Source organism: Saccopteryx bilineata, chromosome 5 (genome assembly GCF_036850765.1).
Source record: "Saccopteryx bilineata isolate mSacBil1 chromosome 5, mSacBil1_pri_phased_curated, whole genome shotgun sequence".
Classification (NCBI taxonomy): Eukaryota; Metazoa; Chordata; class Mammalia; order Chiroptera; family Emballonuridae; genus Saccopteryx; species Saccopteryx bilineata.
This window is the reverse complement of record NC_089494.1, coordinates 182,853,587-182,866,631: the sequence shown is the minus strand read 5'-3', so window position 1 is coordinate 182,866,631 and position 13,045 is coordinate 182,853,587.

Sequence of the window (13,045 nt, the reverse complement as noted above, 5' to 3'; positions counted from 1 at the left end):
ATTTACGACTGAGTACAGAGAACACACACTGCAGAAAATGGTCCGCAGGCCTCTCTCGCAGCACAGAGGGGACTCCAGCAGAGAAAGCTATTTCTCAACTCTGATTTCTATGGTTCATCTTCTTTCACATTTTAATTTTCTGAAATTGGGATGCTTCTCACAAGGGAACTGTAACAATTCATGTGCCATTATTTCTTGTCTCCTAAAATGTTCTTACATAAATATGTGTCAACTGATGTGTAGAGACAGCATGGACAGATCCACTCCCTTCAGGGGATGACATACATGCCGGACAGCCAGTGACCATTGTACCACAGCCATCTACTTAGGACAAGTGGTGTCCACTGAGCTGAGTGGTCTGGGGGTCTGACCTCTGGACAGACAGGAGAAGTGCCTCAACTGGCGTGATTGTAGGGTCCCTTCAGGTGGGGACCTCCCATGCATCCTGCATTATAAAGTCATTTCTTTTGATCTTAAACACTCATCTTGTCTGTGAGAGATTTCTAATTGAATTAGCATGGAACCTTTTTTTTTTTTCCCCCAAATAAAACCTCATTGCAAATAATAGGTGTCCCAATGGATTTCTTATTTATTGAAAAATATTTCATTCTTTGAAGAACTTCTAAATCACCTTCATGGAACACTGATTGAAAATTACTGCTAAAACCCACTGATAGATATATGGAAATAATAAGATTATGAGGGAAGAATCAGATTACAAGAAATTTTCAAATTTATGAGTCCAACATCCTCACCTCACTAAGGAGGCACCTGAGGTTTTGAGAAATTAAAAGCTCACCTACAGTTAATAGTTATTTAGGTGGTGACCCCTGGGATCAAAGTCTGGGCCCACTGACTCCTGGTCTACAGTTGTGGTAAGACAGCAGGGGCCCGTTCACAAGGGGAACAGTCAGAGGTTTATATCCCTGAGTCGCAAGTCATCCTACTGGCCCTGTGTCCTCAGAGGAAACGCTGTCATCACAGCTGTTGGAGCCTCTGCAGCCACCCCTGGGCCTTCTGCCTCTCCTCATTCCCTCCCAGCAGCGGCTGTCATCTGGGGGACGGCCATCTCCACACAGAGGCAGACGAGCTCAGGCACACAGACCATGCAGCCTCCAGAGTTGTGTGGCCAAGATCCAGAGGAGGCAGAATCTTTCCCTGCATTTCTCTCGCCCTGGGTCCTGGGACTATCTTCACAAAAACGCCTGGTGGGCTCCTTGAGTCATCCATTGTGTCCTCCCAAGAACCAGCAATAAAGCATAGTGAAATCTGAAGCCTGATTGGAATCCATGCCAAGTTTTAATTCTGTGAGGTAGACAATTACCTTATGTGGCATTGGTGGCCTCAGTTATAAAATGGGATAACAATAGTACTAGGCTTTTAGTGATGTGGTGAGGTTCAATGGGGATAATACAGGTGGAAAACTTATATTTACAAAATCTCTCTGTTTACGTAGTCTAAATTATAAAATGCCCTTTAAGCTTCCTGGTAAAAAGGAGTTTCCTACACAGTATGTCTCTGCAAGCTAGGAAACTTTCACATTTCTTTCTCTTTATTCTCTACAGGAAGGATGGGAACAAGGAACTTAACTATTTTCCCTAGAATATTAATATTAATTTTCTATTCTTTGGTACCGTACCACAATTATGCATCATTATTGAGTACAGAGGGCCCATGGTTTACGACAGTCTTGACATACGCCATTTTGAATTTATGACACTGATAAAAACGTAAAAAAACAGAAACGTGAGTGTTCTGGCTTATGCCATTAGCATTGTACTTACAGACTACGTGGGCTAACTAATTTGGTTGCATGCAGCGGAACAATACGCAGTATAGTGCACAGTCCAGTATATTTATGTCCTTTCCCTTTTTCTGTTCTTGATTATGATTTTACAACTGTGTTCAAGTGACTTAGGCTAGGGTGTGTTTCAACTTACACCAAAATTGATGTTACAACACTATCAGAGGAATGGAACTGTGTTGTAACCCGAGGACCCCCTGTATTCCCATCCAAAAACATGATATATGTCTCTGCTTATTGGCTTGAATTTTTACATTTCATAATCACCTCCAAAGTAGTCTTTTGTATCTTTTGAAAGATTGAGTCTTCTTTTAATTACATTTTTTACATTTGTCGCTCATGCATAGGAATGCAATTGATTTTTTTTATGCACTCATATCTAGCAATCTTACAAAAGTCATTAATTTAAAAAATTTAGATGTTGATTCTTCTGGACTTCCCATGTAGATACTTGTAGAATTTATGAACAATAGCAGTTTTGCTTCTTCCTTGGCAACCTATAGACCTTGTAGTTGTTTTTATAATTTAGTATTTTTTTAACTTTATACTAATAGGACCTCTAGTATATTAAAAAAAAATAGACACCATGATAGTGGGTATTTAATCTTGTTCCTGATTTGTAATGAAATGCTTTTTACTTTTCATGATTATTTGTAATGTTGTTGGTGAGTTTTGGTAGAGAGCCTTTATCACGTTAAGAATCTTCTTCTATTATTAGTTTTCTAAATGATTTTTGTCAGAAAGATGTGTTCAATTTCATCTAATGCTTTTTAAATTAGATTTTGAGATGAACCTGTGATTTTTCTCTTATAAAATATTAATGCGGAGAATTAGAACAATAGATATTTATCAAAAGTATACAGCATGGTTTAAAGAGTCAAACACAATTAGTATGTCCACCAGGAATAAATGAGTGTTCCAGCTGCTTCTCATTCTCAACCACACATGATATTATTATCAATATATTTCATTTTAACTATCATATTGAATGGGAAGTAGTATCTCATCACATAAAATTAGGAGCTCTGTCGTTTCTGCAGGGAGTAAAACTAATAAAAATCAACTAGTCTGGAGATGACGTCAGAGTAATGGCAGAGTAGGAAGCGATACCAATAAATCTCCCCCAAAACTCAACAAGATCTTCAACCAGAAACAGAAAAACCTATACTTGGAGCTTCCAGATTCTTCGCAATACACCCAAAGGTATGATTGAGTGAAAAATTGGCTAAATATATAACCAAACCCCGAAGGAAATAGGGAGTAAGAAATGCTCCGCCTTCTTCACTAACCTAAACAGGGCGGCTTTCTCTGGTAACTGTGAATATAGAAACTGAGGCGGGCAAAGGGGGTGAATAGATCCAGGCCGCCGCAGCAAAAACGGCCGAACCAGGCTGTGGCTCAGAGATCCAAGCCGAGGAAAATCTGATCCTGTGGCAACCCGGGCAATACAAGCTAACACTCGCGCCAAACCCAAACAAAGAAAGACAAGCGGAGTGGCCATTTTACCCGGTCTCCTGGTCGGTGCGCAGTTAGTGGAAGAGAGATTACTTCCTAAGCCGCGGAAGTGGGTGCCCGTGTTGCCCCACGGAGAGGCAGGGTCAGAGGCCTTTCTGTGGGCTGAGGGCAGAGTCTCTGGGCAGCCCCAGCGCCCTGGGAAAGCCACGCACGGGAGGGAGTGAGAACTAATCCCAACGGTGGAGATTTTCCGTGCTGGAGGCTGTTTCACTCAGAGGGAACCGCAGCCGGCCTCATATCCTGGTTTGCGCGCGCAGATAAGGAGTGAGCGATTCCTCCGAGTGCCTCGGCAGTGCGCGCCCGTGTTATCGCAGAGAGGGGCAGAGTCAGGGGCCTTTGTGTGGGCCAAAGCGGAATCTCGGGCCGCCCCAGCGCCTTGCAAAAGCCGCACACGGGGACGGAGCGAGACTCAATTCCAACGCTGCAAATTGTCCCTGCGGTTGGGGGTTTCACTCAGAGCATGAGACTGCTGGCCGGATATCCTGGTTGCAGACAGTGAGTGAGAGTTTCCTCCAAGCGCCCCGGAAGTGGGCGCCCGCTTGTGTTACCGGATAGAGTGGCAGAGCCAGAGGTCTTCGAGTAGGCGGAAAGCCCGCCTGATTATGCTAGCAGCTCTGACTGACTGAGCCTTACCCAGAGCCCTGTGCTGAGTGGAAATAGAGTGGGGAGTTGCCAGCAATTTGAGCCTCTTACTATCCAGGCAGAGGCAGCAGCAACCCCATACCTGGACTATCAGGCTACTAATTGAGGAAGGAAAGACTAGGAGAAAGGCTCCAGGAACACGGACTCTCTCACTGTCGGAGCCTATAAATGCTAATGAGCCTCGACTCCCAACGAGAATAAAGCACAATACATGACATTGCCATAGAGACTTATCAACTGCAAACCTCTACCTGAGCGTGCCAAAGGGGCAGAACCCGGGGTACAGAGTCACCGACCAGGAAGAGGGAGAGAAAAGAAAAAGCAAGAAGATAACCTCTCAAAATCAAGAATAATCTGCAGACTTTATAACCTATCCCATTTTATTATATTTGTTCGTTTGTTTCTCTTATCTTCATTCTTGAGACTTTTTTTTCCTCCTCCAATTTGGCCGATTAACTCTCTACCGGTCTTACTCTCTCCTCTCCTTGAACTACACTACCCATAAGTGTTACATCTCCCATTATCATTTCTCTTCTCTTCCTTTCTCTCTATGAGGGTTGCACTCCAAAACCCTTAACTCTCTCTCTCTCTCTCCTTTCTTTTTTCTTCTTTTAGTGGTTCCCTCTTTTTTTCTCTCTCTCTCTTTCTTTTCTCCCTCTATATTAGTTTCTTCCTTTCTCCTTTACATCTCCTCTCATTCAAACCTCAATAACAAACAAATTATCTTATCTGGGACTCAAACCTATGTTTGTGGCATTTTGGGGGGTTTTTACTTCACCTTTTTAACTCACTAGCAGTGCTCCCATCCCTGGCTCTCCATATTACCTAGTTCTTGTTCCACTAAATACAATAGTAAGTTTTTAATTTGTCCCCCCATTTTTCCATTTTCCTCTTATTCCTCTCATCATAACTCTTAGAAAACCAACACCTAAAAGCAAATCATTTTATTCTTGACCCAAATTTTTTCCTTATTTGCTTTTTGTGGGTCCATACGCTCTTTTTCTTTTTCTTTTTTCTTTTATTTTTTTTCCTTTTTTTTTTTTTTTTTCTTTCTCTCTTTTTTGCCCCTTTATTACTTTTCCCCAATTCAGGCCCTCCATCACAGGCATTGTTTGTTATAACTCACAGTCCACCACAAGATTTTCTCAAGAAAGAGGGGAGAGGAGAGGAGAGGAAAAAAAGAGGGGGGGAATAATTTCCTTTTTTAAAAATTTTTATTTTATTTTATTTTTCTTTATTTCATTATTAATTTTTTTTAAAAAAAACAACTCTTTTCGATTTGTTATTTTTTTATTTTTTTTAACTTTTTATTCTTTATTAAATCTCATTAATACTATCAACAAAACCACCCTCAGATGCCATTAAGGAAGAGAAAATCGAATATCATGGATACAAAAGAAAGAGAGGTAACACAGCTTGATGAGGAAAAATCTATGGAGAAAAAATTTAATATATTGGAAACCTTGGAGCTAAATGACAGAGAATTCAAGATAGAAATCCTAAAAATCCTCCGAGATATACAAGAAAACACAGAAAGGCAATATAGGGAAATCAGAAAACAACTCCATGAACACAAAGAATATATGTCCAAGGAAATTGAAACTATAAAAACAAATCAAACAGAGATGAAAAACTCAATTCACGAGCTGAAAAACGAAGTAACAAGCTTAGCTAATAGAACAGGTCAGATAGAAGAGAGGATTAGTGAAATAGAAGACAAGCAACTTGAGGCACAACAGAGAGAAGAAGAAAGAGACTCAAAAATTTAAAAAAATGAGATAGCCCTACAAGAATTATCTGACTCCATCAAAAAGAATAACATAAGAATAATAGGTATATCAGAGGGAGAAGAGAGAGAAAATGGAATGGAGAACATACTTAAACAAATAATTGATGAGAACTTCCCAAGCCTGTGGAAAGAACTAAAGCCTCAAGTTCAAGAAGCAAACAGAACTCCAAGTTTTCTTAACCCCAACAAACCTACTCCAAGGCATATCATAATGAAATTGACACAAACCAACAGCAAAGGAAAAATTCTCAAGGCAGCCAGGGAAAAGAAGAATACAACATATAAAGGAAGGCCCATTAGATTATCATCAGATTTCTCAGCAGAAACTCTACAAGCTAGAAGAGAGTGGACCCCAATATTTAAAGTCCTGAAAGAGAGGAACTTTCAGCCACGAATACTGTACCCATCAAAGCTATCCTTCAAATACGAAGGAGAAATAAAAACATTCACAGATACAGAAAAGATGAGGGAATTTATCATCAGAAAACCCCCACTCCAGGAATTACTAAAGGGGGTTCTCCAATCAGATACAAAGAACAAAAAAAAACAGAGCCACAAGTAAAAGCTCCAAGAAGAACACAATAAAACCAAATTTAAACTGTGACAACAACAAAAAAAAAGAGGGGGAGAAGACGGAGATTAACAGTAGCAAAGGACGATGGAGTGCAAAAGTACTCACAAAATAGTTCGCTACAATGAACAGGGTAGGGACCCTTTTCATTACTCAAAGGTAACCACCATTGAAAAAACCACCACAGAAGCACATGAGATAAAAAAGATAGCAACAGAGGAAAGATGTATGGAATACAACCAAATAAAAACAAAAGATAGAAAAACGAAAGAGAAGGATCAAACAAGACACAAAACTAACAGAAAGCAAGATATAAAATGGCAATAGGGAACTCACAAGTATCAATAATTACACTAAATGTAAATGGATTAAACTCACCAATAAAAAGGCACAGAGTAGCAGAATGGATTAAAAAAGAAAATCCAACTGTATGCTGCCTACAGGAAACTCATCTAAGTAACAAGGATAAAAACAAATTCAAAGTGAAAGGCTGGAAAACAATACTCCAAGCAAATAACATCCAAAAAAAAGCAGGTGTAGCAATACTCATATCGGATAATGCTGACTACAAGACAGGAAAAGTACTTAGAGACAAAAATGGCCATTTCATAATGGCTAAGGGGACACTGAATCAAGAAGACATAACAATTCTTAATATATATGCACCAAACCAAGGAGCACCAAAATATATAAGACAGCTACTTATTGACCTTAAAACAAAAACTGACAAAAATACAATCATACTTGGAGACCTCAATACACCGCTGACGGCTCTAGATCGGTCATCCAAACAGAGAATCAACAAAGACATAGTGGCCTTAAACAAAACACTAGAGCACCTGGATATGATAGACATCTACAGGACATTTCATCCCAAAGTGACTGAGTATACATTTTTCTCCAGTGTACATGGATCATTCTCAAGAATTGACCATATGTTGGGCCACAAAAACAATATCAGCAAATTCAGAAAAATTGAAGTAGTACCAAGCATATTTTCTGATCATAAAGCCTTGAAACTAGAATTCAACTGCAAAAAAGAGGAAAAAAATCCCACAAAAATGTGGAAACTAAACAACATACTTTTAAAAAATGAATGGGTCAAAGAAGAAATAAGTGCAGAGATCAAAAGATATATACAGACTAATGAAAATGACAATACGACATATCAGAATCTATGGGATGCAGCAAAAGCAGTGATAAGAGGGAAGTTCATATCGCTTCAGGCATATATGAACAAACAAGAGAGAGCCCAAGTGAACCACTTAACTTCCCACCTTAAGGAACTAGAAAAAGAAGAACAAAGACAACCCAAAACCAGCCGAAGAAAGGAGATAATAAAAATCAGAGCAGAAATAAATGAATTAGAGAACAGAAAAACTATAGAAAAAATTAATAGAACAAGGAGCTGGTTCTTTGAAAAGATCAACAAAATTGACAAACCCTTGGCAAGACTTACCAAGGAAAAAAGAGAAAGAACTCATATAAACAAAATCCAAAATGAAAGAGGAGAAATCACCACGGACACCGTAGATATACAAAGAATTATTGTAGAATACTATGAAAAACTTTATGCCACTAAATTCAACAACCTAGAAGAAATGGATAAATTCCTAGAACAATACAACCTTCCTAGACTGAGTCAAGAAGAAGCAGAAAGCCTAAACAGACCTATCAGTAGAGAAGAAATAGAAAAAAACATTAAAAACCTCCCGAAAAATAAAAGTCCAGGCCCTGACGGCTATACCAGCGAATTTTATCAAACATTCAAAGAAGACTTGGTTCCTATTCTACTCAAAGTCTTCCAAAAAATTGAAGAAGAAGCAATACTTCCAAACACATTTTATGAGGCCAACATAACCCTCATACCAAAACCAGGCAAGGATGGCACAAAAAAAGAAAACTACAGACCAATATCTCTAATGAATACAGATGCTAAAATACTAAACAAAATACTAGCAAATCGAATACAACAACATATTAAAAAAATAATACATCATGATCAAGTGGGATTCATCCCAGAATCTCAAGGATGGTTCAACATACGTAAAACGGTTAATGTAATACACCATATCAACAAAACAAAGAACAAAAACCACATGATCTTATCAATAGACGCAGAAAAGGCTTTCGATAAAATACAACACAATTTTATGTTTAAGACTCTCAACAAAATGGGTATAGAAGGAAAATATCTCAACATGATAAAGGCCATATATGATAAACCATCAGCTAACATCATATTAAATGGCACTAAACTGAAGGCTTTCCCCCTTAAATCAGGAACAAGACAGGGTTGTCCACTCTCTCCACTCTTATTTAATGTGGTACTAGAGGTTCTAGCCAGAGCAATCAGACAAGACAAAGAAATAAAAGGCATCCATATCGGAAAAGAAGAAGTAAAGGTATCACTTTTTGCAGATGATATGATCCTATACATCGAAAACCCCAAAGAATCCACAAAAAGACTACTAGAAACAATAAGCCAATACAGTAAGGTCGCAGGATACAAAATTAACATACAGAAGTCAATAGCCTTTCTATATGCCAACAATGAAACAACTGAGAAGGAACTCAAAAGAATAATCCCCTTCACGATTGCAACAAAAAAAATAAAATACTTAGGAATAAACATAACAAAGAATGTAAAGGACTTATATAATGAAAACTATAAACCATTGTTAAGGGAAATCGAAAAAGATATAATGAGATGGAAGAATATACCTTGTTCTTGGCTAGGAAGAATAAATATAATCAAGATGGCTATATTACCCAAAGCAATATACAAATTTAATGCAATTCCCATCAAAATTCCAATGACATTTTTTAAAGAAATAGAGCAAAAAATCATCAGATTTATATGGAACTATAAAAAACCCCGAATAGCCAAAGCAATCCTAAAGAAAAAGAATGAAGCTGGGGGCATAACAATACCTGACTTCAAACTCTATTATAGGGCCACGACAATCAAAACAGCATGGTATTGGCAGAAAAATAGACACTCAGACCAATGGAACAGAATAGAAAGTCCAGAAATAAAACCACATATATATAGTCAAATAATTTTTGATAAAGGGGCCAACAACACACAATGGAGAAAAGAAAGCCTCTTCAATAAATGGTGCTGGGAAAACTGGAAAGCCACATGCAAAAGAATGAAACTGGACTACAGTCTCTCCCCCTGTACAAAAATTAACTCAAAATGGATCAAAGATCTAAACATAAGACCTGAAACAATTAAGTACATAGAAGAAGACATAGGTACTCAACTCATGGACCTGGGTTTTAAAGAGCATTTTATGAATTTGACTCCAATGGCAAGAGAAGTGAAGGCAAAAATTAATGAATGGGACTACATCAGACTAAGAAGTTTTTGCTCAGCAAGGGAAACTGATAACAAAATAAACAGAAAGCCAACTAAATGGGAAATGATATTTTCAAACAACAGCTCAGATAAGGGCCTAATATCCAAAATATACAAAGAACTCATAAAACTCAACAACAAACAAACAAACAATCCAATAAAAAAATGGGAAGAGGATATGAATAGACACTTCTCCCAGGAAGAAATACAAATGGCCAACAGATATATGAAAAGATGCTCATCTTCTTTAGCTATTAGAGAAATGCAAATCAAAACGGCAATGAGATACCACCTCACACCTGTTCGATTAGCTGTTATTAGCAAGTCAGGTAATAGCAAATGTTGGAGAGGCTGTGGAGAAAAAGGAACCCTCATACACTGTTGGTGGGAATGTAAAGTAGTACAACCATTATGGAAGAAAGTATGGTGGTTCCTCAAAAAACTGAAAATAGAACTACCTTATGACCCAGCAATCCCTCTACTGGGTATATATCCCCAAAACTCAGAAACATTGATACGTAAAGACACATGCAGCCCCATGTTTATTGCAGCATTGTTCACAGTGGCCAGGACATGGAAACAACCAAAAAGCCCATCAATAGATGACTGGATAAAGAAGATGTGGCACATATACACTATGGAATACTACTCAGCCATAAGAAATGATGACATCGGAACATTTACAGCAAAATGGTGGGATCTTGATAACATGATACGAAGCGAAATAAGTAAATCAGAAAAAAACAGGAACTGTATTATTCCATACGTAGGTGGGACATAATAGTGAAACTAAGAGACATTGATAAGAGTGTGGTGGTTACGGGGGGGAGGGGGGAATGGGAGAGGGATAGGGGGTGGGAGGGGCACAAAGAAAACAAGATAGAAGGTGACAGAGGACAATCTGACTTTGGGTGGTGGGTATGCAACATAATTGAACGACAAAATAACCTGGACTTGTTATCTTTGAATATATGTATCCTGATTTATTGATGTCACCCCATTAAAAAAATAAAATTATAAAAAATAATAATAATAAATAAAAAAAAAAATCAACTAGTCTAGGGTGAGTCACATCAAAATGTTTGTCAATTGGTAGATAAATCAATTTTCATAATAATAACAACTCAGTCCAAATTCAGATTCCAAAACTGCTGTCACTGACTATTCCAAGGACTTTGTGAAACCATTATCTGTAAACTGTATCTGTAATAATTTGTTAATTTGTTTATAAACAAAATTAATAAAATTATAACTTTATGTGGGTTCTAGTATATATTTTTTAACTTAATAAAGGGTGTCTTTTGGCCCTGGCCAGTTGGCTCAGTGGATAGAGCATTGGCTCCACATATGGACATCCCAAGTTCAATCACCAGTCAGAGCACACATGAGAAGCAATCATCTGTTTCTCTTCCCCTCTCTTACTCCAGTGGCTGGACTGGTTTGAGCCTTAGCCCTGGGTGCTGAGGATAGCTCAGTTGGTCCGAGCACATCAGCTTCAGATGCTAAAAGTAGCTTGGTTGATTCGAGCATTAGCCTAATATGGGAGTTAACAGTGATCCCGGTCGGAGGCATGCAGGAGTCTGTCACACTAAAAAAATGTCCTCTCATTTAAAAAAAAAGGGGGGGGGTTGTCTTCAGGGGCTAAGAGCATAGGCCAGGCCAAGGCCTGGGTTTGAATCCTGACTGATAACTATTATATGTGACCTTGGGTAAACTCTGAAACCTGAACTTTAGTCTTCACATTTGTTAAATGGGAAATGTAGTAGGATCCACAGAATAGGGTCATTTTAAGAATGAAATTAGGTAATTCATATAAAGAGTTCATTCAGGCCATTGTCTGGCTTAGAGCATATGCTCATTAAAAGTTTAGTTGTTATTATTTTGTCTAAAAGTTTGGATATTAGTTGCTTCACTAGTAGAGAAGGAGGAAAGCAGTCAGGCAAATCTCTAGCAGATGTGTATAAAAACTGGACAAAATTGGAAACAAAATTTAAAGTGTCTGAAAGCAGCCCAATGTAGACAGAAATCAGAGGAAAATTTAGTTTTAAGAAACTGTAAGCAGAAGGGTTAAAGTCTGCAGAGACCACATTTCCTTTTTATATTTATTTATTTTATTTTTATTTTTTTTAGAGAGAGAGAAAGAGTCAGAGACAGAGATGAAGGGAGAGAAATAAGAAGTATTAACTTGTAGTTATGGAACTTTAGTTGTTCATTGATTGCTTCTCATATGTGCCTTGACTGGAAGGCTCAAGCAGAGCCAATGATGCCTTGCTCAAGCCAGCGACCTTTGGGCTCAAGCCAGTGACCTTGGAGCTCAAACCAGGGACCATGTGGTCATGTCTATGATCCTACGCTCAAGCCGGCATCAAACCTGGGTCCTCACTATTCTGGTTGATGCTTTATGCACTGCACCACCACCTGGTCAGGAAAGACCACACTTCTTGACCCAAAGAAGGTGCCCAACTCCCATGGATATAGCTGTGGAAAAATTGAAAAACTAAAGAAAGCTGTTACATAATCAATGGCCTTGGAAACTGTCTAAAGTAATAATGTTATAAGTGGTGGTCTTTAGATGTACAGAAAAGGGAAGCTGAAAAGAAAAATTCTCTTACCTGGAATCATGCAAGGACTCCATATCTGGCAGACACCATTGTAAAGGAATTAGTGAAAAGTATTGTGTGGTTGGGCAGTGACCACTCATTTATTCATGTGTTCACTAACCTACTTTTTCACTTATTCAACAAATTTTTATCAAGTATCTACAATTTTACTACTAAATTTTAACAATATAAAGGTCAATTTCTTGATTACCACTATATACTCTATAGCAGGGGCCAGGAATCTATTCCTTGTGAGCCAGATGTGGCTCTTTTGATGGCTGCATTGGGCTCACAGACAAATCTTTAATAAAAAAAAAATAATGTTAAAAATATAAAATATGACCTGTGGTGGCGCAGTAGATAAAGCGTCGACTTGGAATGCTGAGGTTGCTGGTTCAAAACCCTGGGCTTGCCCAGTCAAGGCACATATGGGAGTTGATGCTTCCTGCCCCTTCCCCCTCCCACTCTCTCTAAAATGAAAAACTAAAAATTAAAAATTACTATATATATAAAACATTCTCGTGTATTACAATCCATTCATTTCCTACCGCTCATGTTCATGGTTGTGGGTGGCTGGAGCCAATCACAGCTGTCCTCCAGGACATCAAATTTTTATTGGATAATGCCTAACGTACACGGGTCGTTGTGAGGTCAGGAAGTAGACTTCCCTCCTTTTAATCAAGTAGTCAGCTAACTAATTGCAGAAACCCTTTTGATGAAGAAGATGGCTAAAGAAAAAAAGATGAGGAGTATCATACTT